Source organism: Giraffa tippelskirchi, chromosome 6 (assembly GCF_054371585.1).
Source record: "Giraffa tippelskirchi isolate mGirTip1 chromosome 6, T2T-mGirTip1v1.2.pri, whole genome shotgun sequence".
NCBI classification, from domain to species: domain Eukaryota; kingdom Metazoa; phylum Chordata; class Mammalia; order Artiodactyla; family Giraffidae; genus Giraffa; species Giraffa tippelskirchi.
The window spans coordinates 154,394,621-154,409,749 of NC_137280.1; the positions used below are offsets into that span (position 1 = coordinate 154,394,621).

At 37.9% G+C, this 15,129-nt stretch overlaps 1 protein-coding gene across 4 annotated transcripts in view; it reads left to right on the top strand.

Annotated features, from left to right (window-relative positions):
* The window catches only part of XRCC4 (X-ray repair cross complementing 4), a 376,104-nt gene that overhangs the window by 329,406 nt on the left and 31,569 nt on the right, over window positions 1-15,129 (top strand). Inside the window, exon 8 of one of the 4 annotated variants that reach the window (XR_014057556.1) lies at window positions 14,251-14,333. The exons of the other annotated variants lie outside the window; for them this stretch is intronic. The gene's annotated coding sequence lies outside the window, so the exon portion shown is untranslated. The remainder of the gene's footprint in view (window positions 1-14,250; window positions 14,334-15,129) is intronic. 4 annotated transcript variants of the gene reach the window in all.

Sequence of the window (15,129 nt, forward strand, 5' to 3'; positions counted from 1 at the left end):
CAACTTTTCTGAGGTGAATGAATGACATGCCAAGTATACAATCTTCCACAGAAATGAGAGTTCAAAAGATGAAGTTTAAACATAAAAAATTCATTTCAGAATTCTCATTTTCTTAACTCATATGATGAAGTTAACTGGGACAACAGCGCCATATTTGAGTACCAAGGTGCTCAGAGAAGCAAAAAGATATTTGTGAATTATTTTTGAGTCACCAAAAAGAAAATAGAAATATACATTAAAATACTTTACTTTTAAAGTGTGACTATAGAAGAAATTATTATGTAGCTGGAAACTAGTTTTTCATTGTCAGTGGATCTCAGGAGATACCTTTGAGTTTGTTAGCACTTCCCTGTGTTTCTTAAAAGTCCTCACCAATTCCAAAGCAATAGCTTTTTCTTAAACCTATGAAATGTAATGCACATAAAGAAAAGTATAAAATAAAATAACAAATTATTATAAAACAAAATAACATGGTAACATCACATATGTCGAGGAATAAAACAATGTCAGCAACCCACAAACCCTTTCCAAGGTTTGGGACATATTGAGTCCCAATTTGAATGAAATATTATTCATTCAAATAATCCCATAATGTTTTCAGAGGATAAAAATATTGTAATTCATATCTTCCAAAATTCATATCCCAGATAAGAAGCATAGTCAGACTTGAACAGTTCTGGTAAGTGTGAATGAACAGTAAGCCAAGATTTGTATTTGGTTTGAGTGAAACATGTCAAGTGAGGACTTAGAGATAATGAACACAGTCAGCATCCAACAGAAAATTCAGATCTGCCCTCCTGGTACTTTGCTTCACGATGAAATGATGCTGTGAGGATCTGAGATCCACCTACAGCTTTTCTCTGTGGCCTGAAAGCCCATTTCCTATCAAAGAAAACAGGGAAATATCATAAGGTCTAGAGGCAAAATTTGTGTAGGAGTAGGTTAATATTAGCCTGATCCGGCATTCACTTTCTAATATAAAGGAAGAACTTGTCTTTCCCACAGACAATTTACTTGTTGTTTCTGCTCCCATCTTTCCCAGACCCAGTGCTTCCTCTCAATGGGAAATTGTTTCCGGCAGCATGTATGTGCCAGGCCAGACACGCAGCTAGAGAGTCTTCACAAATGGATTCCAAGATAGCTTCTTTTCAAAAAGGGCCTTGTGCCTACTATACCACCTTTTCCTCACCTCCCTTTTGCCAAATCTTGTTCAGTATGTTTTGAGATGAGCATAGATTTTTTTAAAAAAATTTTACATACTGATTTTGTTAAACTTTTAAGAAGGATAATTACTGTGGCTGGGTACAATTATTAGGTGAGTAAACTCAATTTCTTCATATATATATGTAGCTTTATGAAGAAAAAGAGAAAGAAAGAAGGAAGGACGGAAATCAAGAAAGAAAGAAAGGAAAGAAGGAAGTGAGAATTGTCTTCCTGCATGTGCTTTTCAGCAGATTCTGGGCTGCTCATGTCTTGGAACTATTTCTTGTCCCAGCAGATAGCATATTAGAAGCTTCCTGATTAGCACAAAATTGACTTGCACGCCAGGTTCTTGACTCTGCTGGTTACCTGATCAACTGTTTCCCGTCTTCCCTGTCAAGGTGTCTACTGCATGCTCTTGCCTGACCTCTGGCTTCCTCGTGGTTGCCTCATGCGGTCTTTCTGGTCTCTCCTCACTTGCCTGGGCTTTGCTTGTGTGGCATCTGACTCCAACATGGATCCTGCAGTTCGTCTGGTTACAGCACAGCCCTGCTGTTAACTTCTGCACTGACGTGTTCCATTTCTAACCAAACCACTCGCTCACACCTCGCCTTTGCCTTGTTTGAGTCAGTGACCAACTTCTGAACTCACCTCCACTCCCACATACTCAGCCTCACTTTCCTCTAGTCCTGCCCTTGCCTTGGCACTTGACACATTCTGTTCAGAGCACCAGGCAGGCAGCATCACTGGTCATTGTTTAATGTACTCTGTATTGTTATTGCCATGAGATTGTTTCTTCAATTATTCTATAAGGGGCTGACAAGACAGGCGCCATGTCTGCACCTGCAACATCCAGCTTTGTGCCTAGAACTTAATGTGCCTATGCGTACATTTATCGACAAAAGCTTTTAACCTGGACTGGGATCATTCAAGTAACGTGGAGTCTAATTCCGGATTTACCCCTATCTAATGTTATAATCTTAAGCAATAGATTTGATATACTTGGTTCTTGGCGTCTTCACTTGCAAAACAAGGATGATCACTGGGATGGTCAGCTTCAAAATTCAATTCTGCTTGATACTCAGAACCTTAATTATGAAATCTTCCACAATGATACTACTCAATTTTCATCCTAAAACGGGGATCTGCATTGTTCTCACCATTATTCAACACTGATTTTCATAGACAAGTGATTTGTTTAAGGCAAATGATCCATATTTACCTTTCTCATGCCCATCACAATGCTGAACAGACAGGTTCTTCAAATCCTAGGACTAATGTAAGAGATGAATCGCCACCTAGTGGACACGTCCCTAGCCTGAGCCCTCTCCACCGGAACAAAAGGAAGCTTTGTTCTCTGGGTGATGGATTCCACCCATAGTTTCTCCTTCTTCCACCTGACGCACATCTCAACCCTATAACTGCTTTTGCTTTCTGAAAAAAATTTAAAAAAACCAACAGAAGCATTCATCCTGATAAGAAAAGATGTATTTGTTTTGATGGTATCTGATTTAATTTTTTACCCTTTTGTGTTTCACATTTACCATGGTAGGCATTTTCGGGGAAACAATAAGGTCTGGCAAACTCAGACGGGATCTTTTTAGTCTCTTATCAATTTGGTTCGAAAACAGTCCTTGAGCATTCAAAGACGCCTTGGCTAGATACACAGAAAATGGATAGTAGAGTTCACACATCTCCCAAGCAGAACAGATCTTTCATCCAGTTCCTCACCAAAGGCTCAGAGTTTTACAATTTTTTTTTTTTGTTTGTTTAAAGGAAAACCATTTAGAAGCTAATTTAGGACTTTGGTTTAGTAGTTATTTCCATGTAAAGTGGAATCTTCGCCTGGATAATATTTTCCCTGAGCTTGAGGAAATCTAAGTGACCTCTACTTAGAATGAACAAAAGGATACGATTGCACTAGATTTCTTTCTCCACCTAGGAAAAAAATAGCCGTGAGTTCTGTCAGCGGAGGTTCAAAGAAGCTTCGGAGAAGGTGGTCTTGGTTAATTCATGAAATACCAAGAGAATCGCTGCAAATCTTTAACACAGCTTCTGATGCCTCTAAGATACTTACTATTTTAGCAACAGAAATGTATTCATTTAACCAGCACTAATGATTCCTTCCCGCAGCTTCGGATTAGCTACAGATTCATACTGTAATTGCAGCATAAGACTACATTTCTCCAGCCTTCTCCACAAACACATTTTCCCCCTTTTCATTAGTTTTTCTCTTGCCTCTAAGTGCCTCCAGCCAGCTCATGACATTCTGATAATTTAATTCCTTTTTCCTACAACCAACAACCCAGTGCAAAATTTCTTTTGCTTCTCCAGACTTTTGTTTAATTTCTCTCTCTGACATTTCTTACTCTGTCTCAAAAAGACTTTGGAAGTTCTTTGAAACTGAAAATAACTTTTCTATTGATCCTAATAGCTATTCCAACTAAAGTTCTCTCCTACCCTTTTTCCTTACTCCCTTCCTTCCTTCCTTTCAAGATAATCATTTGAAACAGTTCTAACCAAGGTATTAATACAATCTCCCTGAGTTCTACAGACATATTCCCAGTGGCAAGCCTGTAGAGCCTCAGTCCTAACTAAATCATTCACAGGATTTTATCAAGATTTCTAAGTCATATTCTCATACCTCACTCTTGAACAGACTTTTCAGACTTGTTCTTTTCACCTGCACTTTCTAGAAGCAGGTTTATAGGTCAATCCAAAAAGCCAAGTAGAAAGGACTAGTTGGGAGTGGAGGGAGGAATGAAGAAATTATAAGCTTGGAGCCAGCCTTGCTCATGCTTTCACTCCCTGCACCCAAAGGAAAATATACCATCATACAAAAACTACTCTTGCTCTTTTGTTCCATTCATACCCTAAGCAAAATCTCTACAGAGATCAGGGACAAAGACTAATTTCAGAATGGATGTACTAATCAATAAGCATTCAATAAATATCTATCAGTATACATAGGCTATCTTAGGTGAGTAGAAAAGAGAAATAAATATAAGTCACAGTTCTTGGATTCTCTGAGTTTACAATATTATTTGAATGGCAAAACTAATATTTAAAGATTCATGGAAAACAGATAAGCATCTATGTGATAAATCATATCTAGTTTTTTCCTATAGAAATCATGGCAGAATTAAGGCTTGTGTTGTTGACCAAACACTTGATACTAAGCCCTTCATGGAATTCACCATGAGTGCCACATTAAGTATAAATAGTATACTGTATGGTATAAATGTTTCTAAGAAGTGTTACCAGGAGCTCAAGCAGTGGGTATATTCTGTCAGGTGGTGAACTGGCAAAAAAAAAAAAAGAAAAGAAAAATATATGTTCACATCTTAAGCCCTGGAATTTGGGAATGTGATTTTATTTAGAAAAAAAGGATCTTTGCACATGTAATTAACTTATGGATCTTAAAGTGAGATTACCCTGGATTGCCATGATAGGCTTTAAATACTATGACAAGTATCCTTGTAAGAGACAGAAGAGAAGACACAGACCCAGAAGAAAAGATTATGTGAACACAGAAGCAGATATTCAGATCTTACAGTCACAAATCAAGAGACCCCTGATACCACCAGAAACTAGAAAAGGCAAGGAAGGTCCATTCCTTGAGCCTTCAGAGATAGAGCTGCCCTGCTCGATTGCAGACTTGTAGTTTATAATTCTGAGAAAATAAACTCCTGTTGTTTTAAGCCACTAAGTTTGTAGTAATTTGTCTTGACAGCCCCAAGATATTAATACACATGGTAAACAATTACATAAAATCTTCTGATGATCTTACTTTACTTACCATAATTTCTGCTTGACCTTTACTGTAATAAATCAGAAATTAAAGGTATAGTCATATAGGATTAATGATTAGATTTTCTCTGGGGAGTGTAACAGAATCTTTGAAGAGATGTCTGGGGATGATAAAAAGAGTTACAGAAACTTATCCATGTGTATCTGCTTTGCTCTCACCTTTTTTTTTTTTTTAAAGTTCTGGGTAACACCCAAAGGAATTAGAGGGTAAGCTTTGGCTGATCTGTTACCCTCAAACCCAAGCATGTCTGGCTTCTTGAGGCAAATCTAATTTATAGAAAAAGTGGATTGTTTTCCTTATATGTAACACAATTGAGAAAACCACATCACAAATCTTTAAGATATGCAAACCAATCCTTTGATCTACCACAGTATTACTTCATCATTTTGGAATCCTTAAAGCTATGCTTGGATTTGATGACCAAATCATTGTTGAAATTTGACACTGAATGTGTATAATTAAAAGCATTTGTATCCTAATCAATAAGGCTGAGTTTTATCAGATAGTGTTTATAATCATAGTCATTGGTCATCTTAAGGGACATCTAAGATCTAATTCTGAAGTAATGGGATTGATTCCTAAACAAATGCCAGGCGTATAGTAGGCACTCAATAAATAAATATTTGTTCAATGAATGAATTTATTCAGCTAAAAAAAGAGTTTGACATCAGTTTGTCCTCTGATCAGGATGTGCATAATTAAAATAAACCCGTTAAATCTGAGGATACCTGTGGAAAATCAGAGACAAACCCCATCTTATTTCTTTATGTAAAAGAAACAGCCGGAAATCCCTTACGAGACTGGAAGAGTGATGCTGCCTGGAGTGAGATAAGAAAGCGGGCTGGGGCTGGGATAGCTGGAGGGCTCTCACTCTGTCTTGAGGGAGCCGCCACTACTCAGCTACAGCCAACTGTCGCCCTGCAGAAATTTAAACCTATTTGGCCATTTGTCTTGTATTTTCAAGAGAAGCCAGAAATATAGATGAGAACACTTGCCATTTTAAAAGTTGGCAATGAATTCACTTTTTTAAAAAATGCTCTCTGGTGGCCAAACAAAACACATCTGCTGGCCAGATAGAGCTAGAGTCCTCCGGTCTTGGTCTCTCTGCCTCTCAGCATCTTTCCCGTTCTCTACCTCCCTCAGATTTCTCTCTGTTTCCTTTTTCTTCCGCTCTCTTTCCGCAGCCTTTTAAACCACTGATTGTCTAGAAATTAGTACCTGGGATAAAAGTCGTGCAGGGCAAAAAGACCAGGGAACTAGATGGGTTCTCCACATCACAACAAGGCTTACCTTGCGTTAAGTCAGAAAACAGATCAGGAAGCAAGTAAATGGGCTTTGGATGTCATAAATGCTGGGGTTTAGTCCATAGTCTAATGAATATTTAATCACTGGAAAATTCTTGCTTTGGTTCTTAGTTTCTCCATCAGTAAAATGGGGATTGTTGTTGTTTAGTCACTGCTGCTGCTGCTGCTAAGTCACCTCAGTCGTGTCCGACTCTGTGCGACCCCATAGATGGCAGCCCAGCAGGCTCCGCCGTCCCTGGGATTCTCCAGGCAAGAACACTGGAGTGGGTTGCCATTTCCTTCCCCAATGCATGAAAGTGAAAAGTGAAAGGGAAGTCGCTCAGTCATGTCCGGCTCTTAGTGACCCCATGGACTGCAGCCTTCCAAGCTCCTCCACTCATGGGATTTTCCAGGCAAGAGTACTGGGGTAGGGTGCCATTGCCTTCTCCGGTTTAGTCACTAAGTTGTGTCTAACTCTTTGCAACCCCATGGACACCTCTGTTCATGGGGTTTCCCAGGCAAGAATACTGGAATGGGTTTCCATTTCCTTCTTCAAAAATGAGGATAATTGCACTCATATCAACTGTGCCATTATTGTGAAACCAAATGAGAAAATATGTTTGTTTGTTTTAATGCTTCCAGGGCTTCCCAGGTGGTGATAGTGGTAAAGAACCCGCCTGCCTATACAGGAGACATAAGAGACACAGCTTCGATCCCTGGGTTGAGAAGATCCCCTGGAGAAGGGCATGGCAACCCACTCCAGTATTCCTGACTGAGACCCTCACGGACAGAGGAGCCTGGTGGGCTACAGTCCACAGGGTCGGGAAGAGCTGGACACAACTGAAGCAACTTAGTAGACATGCAGGGAGGAGCTTGCTTTTATTTATTTATTTATGGCTGTGTTGAGTCTTCGTGACTGCATACAGGCTTTCTCTAGTTTCATCAAGTGGGGGCTACTCTGCCTTGCAGTATGTGGGCTTCCCATTGTGGTGGCTTCTCTGGTTGTGGAGCACAGGCTCTAGGGTGCAGCATCAGTAGTTGTGGCACATGGGTTTAGTTGCCCTGTGGCATATGGACTCCTCCTGGAGCAGGGATCAAACCCATGTCCCCTGAATTGGCAGGCAGACTCTCAACCATTGGACCACCAGGGAAGTCCGAGATAATAGCTTTAAATGAACCTCATCAGTGTAAAGGGCCATACAGTTATTAACCATACAATAGTTACTAATAATTAGAGGCGTATTTGTGTGCTGCATGTTTGTTACCATATGATAGTTATATTCAAAGAGCACCAGAAATGAGAGTAGCCAGAAGTCAGATAGTCATACATCAAACCTATAAGAATTCTTGTACTGAATTCTACAAGACTGTACATAATTCAGTGCTAAATTATGTGGTAGAGACTAAAAGTGCTGTAAAATTTCAAAGAAGATTGATGACAACTATAGTAATAAGAGAAAGGGTCTTGGAGTGAGACTTACACTAAACTTCAAAGGCTGCAAAAGGTACTCATAATATTACTGGGTTGTTTCAGTTGTCAAAACAAATTTCACTTTAGAATTACATTTTTATGAATATATCCTGTGTAGAACACCAAACAGATTTAGTTGTTGGTTTCCCAGACTTCATTCATTTCTTCATCCATCCATTCACTCATTTATTCAGCTGATACTTACTGACATTTATATGTGCCAGGTACCTCAATAGGTGCTAGGAAGACAGGAAATGGCAACCTACTCCAGTCCTCTTGCCTGGAAAATTCCATGGACAGAGGAGCCTGGTGAGTGAAGTCCATGGGGTCGCATCGAGTAGGACATGACTGAACGACTGAGTACACACACAGGCACACATGGTCTATGCCCTCAGAGAGCTTACCATCAAGAAATTAAGTTTAGGGGCTTTCCCTGTTGATCCAGTGGTTGAGAAACTGCCTGCCAATGCAGGCGACACAGATTTGGTCCTTGCTGCAGGACGGGGCAACTAAGCCCTTGGGCCTCAATTACTGCACGCCACCCCCCAGGCCATGGAGCCCATGCTCTGCAACAAAAGCCACCACAATGAGAAGCCCACGCACCACAAGAAAGAGTAGCCCCCACTCGCTGCAACTGGAGACAGCCCTCTTGCAGCAAGGAAGACCTAGTGCAGCCAAAAATAAATGAATACATGTTTTTAAAGAGAAAATATAAGTTTGGAAAATACTAGGTTAATCAAAATAAACCCTTTTTGGGTGAGGTTACTGTCTGTATGTGGAGAAGGAAATGGCAACCCACTCCAGTATTCTTGCCTGGAAAATCCCATGGATGGAGGAACCTGGTAGGTTATACAGTCCATGGGGTTGCAAAGAGTCAGACATGACTGAGTGACTTCACTTTCACTTTTCACTTTCACTGTTAGTATGTTTATGTGTATATATGTATGTTTATAACTGAAAGATTTTCAGATTTTTTAGTATCCTTAAGTCTGAAAATATATAGAAAACTGTATATTGAGAGTTATTTTACAGATCAGCAATTGGACCCAATGTTTAGACACCTGAAAAATTGTCTAGAGATTGAAGAAAAATATGGTGCTTATTATTTGAAAACATAATATTACTCTTCGAACATAAATTGATCTTCTGTTTCCTATGTGTATAATAATAGCCAATTTGTAGATTACAGAGATATTTGAAGGTGTCTGGGAACTCACCTAGCTTCACTGGTTAGTAGGGCTTGTTCAGATGTATGAACACTGTGATCAACAAAATATGAAATTGTCTAATATTGTTCAGTCTCGTTGTTATTACATACATTACCAATTTTCAGGATGTCTGTCATAGAGTTGTGCTCAGTTTTTTAATTGTATTTTAGAAAAGAATTCCCTGACATACATTACCAGCAGTCTTACGGACACATTATAATACTTGTAATGTAAAATGTGCACACCTTTGCTACCTGATACTGCAGTGTTCATCCCATCTTTGGTTTCAACAGACCCCAGCCTGAGCTATGTAAATAACAAATAGCAGAGGACTTGATTACTAAATCACTATGTATCCAGATAGAAACTTAAAGTGTTTCTCAAAATGTTGTGTGAAATTGGTTTTTCATGAAAAATAAGTTCTTTTCTAATTATTTTATTTAATTGCTATATTATTATTTATTACATTGATGATATAGTATCTAAATAATTTTACTCAATGTAAGCTGAGTAAAACATACTACAGGAAAGTTTAGAGTCTTTAAGATGCCAAAGCACATTATGGATTTTCAAAACAATGCTTAATATTTAATATTTATGGGATCAGAGAATCCTTTATCCAAGACATAGGTAATGGAATTAGTACTCTAGGAAAATAGTCCGGATTCTCTGCTTTCTAGAACATAACCTTTTCTTTTAACTCTCTATCCCTCAGTTATTTCAACATTTTTTAAATTATAATACTTTTGAAGATAAAAACAAACCATAACATATTATACAGGGTGTAATATTTTTATTAATGCACCTAAAATATATGAAATATATTTTAAAAACATGTATATATACATATACATGAAAATATGTAAATAAAAATGTCTAGAAAGCTATACATCAAAGAATTTGCAGTGCTTATCTCTGAAGACTGGCATGATTAGTAATACTTCTCTTTATTATATTAATATTTTCCTGAAAGATGTATGTATTGAGATAATAATTTATTATTTATGTTTTTTAAATGGTTGTTTCAAGAACATAGCATATAAAGATTATAAAGGTGAGATGTATGGGCTTGGGATTTAGAGCAAAACATTAGGAGATCCATAAGAACAAGATAGGGGGCATTAGGAAAGGAGATATCTTAAGAGAAAGATGTCAGAGCGGCAAGCTGTATCTCTTGTAAAAAAATGAATAACCGATTCACATTGGAACAGTGGTTCAGTTGTATCTATTTGTGAGCTGCATCTGGCTTGTACCCTGAGCACAGGGCCAACTGTATGCACCTCTTCAAGGAACTCATTCAGTGATACCACACTGATAACTCAAAATTGACCATGATGAAAGTACTTAAGCCATGAAAATTGGGTAACACTATAAATCAGGGATCCTACACCTCCAATCCAGAGAGCCAAATGTTAAACACTTACCATCACAGTACTGGTTATATCCAAGATGTTCATGCACCTAAAGTATGCTTTTCTTACTGCTACTCAGCACACATGTATCTCTAAGAGAAAACCACCTCTGCTTACATTACTTAAAATCTTGAAAGGAAATGAATAGGTTAATTTGGTCAATTTCAAGTAGATAAAGCAGTCTTAGGGAAAAAACTTTGAGGGGTTCTATCTACTAAACGAAGAGATATTTTTCTTCCTCCACCTGGACTCCATCCAGCCTTTCAGCCAGCCAGCCAGCATTATAACCCTCAGAAGTAAAAAAGGAAGGAGGGACTCAACATAAATACTAATCATCTCAGATTATTTCGACCTGGAATATCTGAGGAGATGATAGGGTGTTTTCTCTTACTTGGCTCTGTGAATTGACTTTTCGATTCCAGTTATTTCTATGGCCAGAGATACTTATTTTATTTCTATATTTGGTGTTAATATTGGTATTTAAGCTAACAACAATCCTTAAAAAAATTAAGAAAGCAATTCTATTTACAATAGCATCAGAAAGAATAAAACACTGAAGAATTAACTTAACCGAGGAGGTGAAGAGCTCATACAATGAAATCCATCAAACATTGCTAAAATAAACTAAAGAAAATATAGATAGAAGGAAAGACAATCCATAGATTGGAAAACTTAATATTGTTAAGATGTCAGTGCTACTCCATGAAATCTACAGATTTAATGCAATCCCTATCAGAATCCCAATGCTTTTTACTTTTTTGCAAAAATAGAAAAACCCATCCTAAAATTCAAATGGAATCTCAAGGGACTCCAAGTAGCCAAAAAATCTTGAAAAGGAAGAACAAAACTGAAGGAATCATACTTCCTAATTTCAAAACTTACTACAAAGCTACAGTAATCAAAATAGTATGATATTGGCATAAAGACAGACATTCACTTATGTGAAATACACTTATGTCAAATTCATAGAGACAGAAAGTAAAATGGTGATTGCCAGGGGCTGAGAGGGGGACAGTGAACAGAAGAATCAGAAGTTATTGTTTAATGGGTATAGAATTTCAGTTTTGCAAGATTAAAAGAGCTTTAGAGAGGAATGATGGTGACGGTTGCACAGTCATGTGAATGTACGTAATATCACTGAATGATACACGGGAATGGTTATTCAAAATAGTAAATTTTATGTTATGTGTATTTCGCCACAATACAAATATTGGGGGAAAATAGTAAATTGATTTTTCAATAATTGTGGTAAAACATTGACTATAGTTTTTAAAGATTTCCGCCTACACCACTTAAGCTTTCTCTTCTGTCTCACTCATTATTCTTTACTATTGTTTTTGTTTGGCCTCACTTCAGGGCCTTTGGATGCAAAATGTTCATATTCAAAGCCCTTGAAATGTAGACACATTTATTTACAGGCCTTTTACACACAGTGAGGGCATTTCACTTGCCCAGTTCCATCCCCAGTCTGAACCTGCACTGGAAGGGATTTATTACCAGTGAACACCTTATAGTCCGGGCCTCTTTGCCTTGGGACCCTCACCAGCTGTGAGAGGCTCCCCCAGAGATCGCTCAACATTCTGGGAACCATTTCACCTCTCCCTCCTGGGGCTGCCACTTTCCACCCCCACTACCTCAGATGTGTGCATGTCAAGAGTTTCACCCAAAGGCTAGAATCACTTTCTCCTCTGAACTGGCTTTCATTTGAAACAATACAAGAGATGGAAGCATAACATGAGGGGAATGGATATTTAAAATGTGCACTAATTAGAGCCCTCCAATCCACAAGTCCATGAACTCTCACACTGTGACTTCCCAGAAAACGATAGCCGGTGGCTCGGATCAGAGCATCTCAGGGCTGACCTTCCTTTAGAGTTGTTGGAGAGTGGCATTTAACTTGCAGTAAATCCCCAAAGCTACGAAATACACTCTTCACAGACGAATCATCCTGCTGACACCAGAAAAGATACAAAGCATGATGTGATATCTGTTCATCAGCCACCAGAGTGCCTAGGGCAAGCAGGTTCTTTACAAACCCTTTTTAATGAGAGTTGCTTGATAAACTGCCTCAGAAGTAAAGTAAAATAAATGATGACAAGTCCTTAGAGGTCCCTCTTGCAGTTCAGCTCATGTATAACTGAGTTTCTAAGCTACCCATCTTCATTTATTAAGTTCTTACAATTGACTGGGGGCAGCGCTTTTTCATGTTGCAGCTCTGGACCCATTAATATGACTGTCATTCGCATTTCAATAAAGCTGTTGGAGGAGCCGGGAGGAGAAGGGGGAGGGGAGGTTGCCACAAAATAAGGATTTTTTTTTTCCTCAGCTTTTAAATATAAAAATAGATTGTTAGACACTAGGCTGATAATTGGTTATTGGTTCCATATTCTGGGTCTTGGGCAAAGTCCTCTGTGTACATTATAACCTTCAATAGCTACGAGAACCCTGTAAGGTAACTAGAATTATAATCCCTATTTTACAGATGAGTACACTGAAGACTTCTCTTTCGGGGTTAGGAGTAGAATTAAGTTACTTGCCCAAGTTTATTTAGCTAGTGAAGTGGTGAAGTCACATTTCAAACTCAGGCAGTCTATTGCTATTTCAACCTTTATCAAGTCCATGGGTGATTTTTCAATAACAACAAAATAGGTGAACTAAAGAGTTTACTTCATTTTGAAAACTGAGAAGGAAACAAAAGAATCTCTAAATAGAAATCAGATGTATTCTTTCTCATTATTTATTTTTTCACTAAATAATTTTTCAAGATATCTAACTGTCAATCACTGCTCCAGAAATCTGGAATATAAATATAAAACAAAATAAAACCAAACAAACAAAAAACACAATCCTTGGTTTATAGTCTATGTAACTCATGAGTTGTAGCCTTCTGGAATAAATGTAATAACAGAAGTGCATATAATTTATAGTAGCTACCTCTTCTGAGGAGAAACAGGAGGTGAGATGGGGGTGAGCATTGGGACCACTTCAGAAAAACTTCATGGAACACTGAAGGCTTAATCCAGTCTCGACATTTTGGCCAGAGTTTTCCAGATAAAGCAAGGTAAGAAGCAGAGAAAGAAGTTTGCAGGCTGTAGAAACAAATATGAAGACAGGCAGGGTGTTATGATGGAGTAGATATTTTAAAAGGTAGAAGTTACAGGGAAATTAAATTTTAAGTCAATTTGTTATACGAAAATCATGTGTATTAGAGTTGAAAATTCCTGGAATATATAGAGTGTCCATTAAGCTATAGTAATTTACAGAAATGAAGATGAAAGCCCATTGTGCTTTGTGGTCAAAAGGTTAAAAAAAAGTAAAACCTGAAGAGGTTAGCTATGATAGACGCTGAAGGTCACAGTGTGTGGCCTGGGGTTGCTCAGTGCACGGCATCTCTAAGTGATATATCAGTAAAATGAAAATAATTTGGGTCTAGGCTAAACTTTTCCTGGTAAACTGAATTTTACATGGCAACAGAACCACCTCAAAGTTATTTTAATAAATGAACTAATGTTTATTAAACCTGCTTTACAAGCTTGATACTTTAATGAAAATGTCATCAGCTACTTTTCTAAATCCTACTTTCTTTTTAGGTAAACGGAGCACTTGAAATGCCAAAACTTTTAATGCTCATTTTTCGCCTTATAGAGTCTTATTTTTATGAAATTGCTGGCCTACTTTTGTTGGAAAATTTGAAGTCTAACATTTTTAGTACCATAGAAGCAGACATTTCTTAGTTGTCTTCTTAAATAATTTCTGGTTTTATTTTTAGAGGTTATTAACATTAACTTAATTTGTAAACAATGCATTAACTTTAAAGAAACCTCCAAAGACAGTTTTTGGGGTTTTTTTTTTGTTGTTTTTTAAGGTCAGAATTTCCTGAAGATTTTGAAGTTTCAGTTCATGTTTATTATGACTACCTCGGAGACTGATAGGAGTCTGAGAACATGAGTAAGTTATTACAAGAAGTCCTATTGAGCTTATTTCAAGAACATTTCTATCTGTGAGGGCTTATACCCAAGGCTGATGCTATCATATCGTGTTACTTTGAAGCATGGTAGAGAAAAAAAAAGAGGTAAAAAGAAGCATTTAATTGACTAAAAGCAAAGGAACAAAACACCAATTGGTTTTTCTATGTTCTTGCGTAAAACTGAATGAGGTAGAAGACAAATTATCAAAAGCAAAATAATAAATCCCCAGAACAGAGTCTATCATTATGTCCGGGATGGTAAGGATTTACAGAGCACTTAACTAACTCCGGGGCCTTAAATGTGATAAGCAGTTTGCTACCCACTTCCCTCCCTTATTTCTTTTCTTTTCCCTTCTAAGTCACTATTCTCATTCAGCTTCAGTTTAGAAAAGAAGGGGAAAAAAGTGGCCCCCTATCTACACAGTAAAAACTTCCTAGGAAAATGAAAGAATACTTATTCTTTGGCAATTCAATAGCAGCCTTTTCCTAGATTGTTTTACTTTGAACCAGATGATATCTCAGGTCTGAGAAGAAAAACAAAATGTGTCACAATAAATTCACATTGTCGTGCTCTCGTAAGACACTCTTGAGCTTGCTTGCCTTCTGTAAGCTCCCTTGGAACCCCTCTGCCCTCAGTTTCCTTCTCAATTTCCTCCAAAAACTGTACAGAGACATATATGGTATGTTGTACATGGAAGTAGCAGGGGGACCAGCCATACCTTGGCTGCTTCAGGTAGTATCTTTTCTCTCTGAACTTCAGTCTTCCCTTCTGTGAAG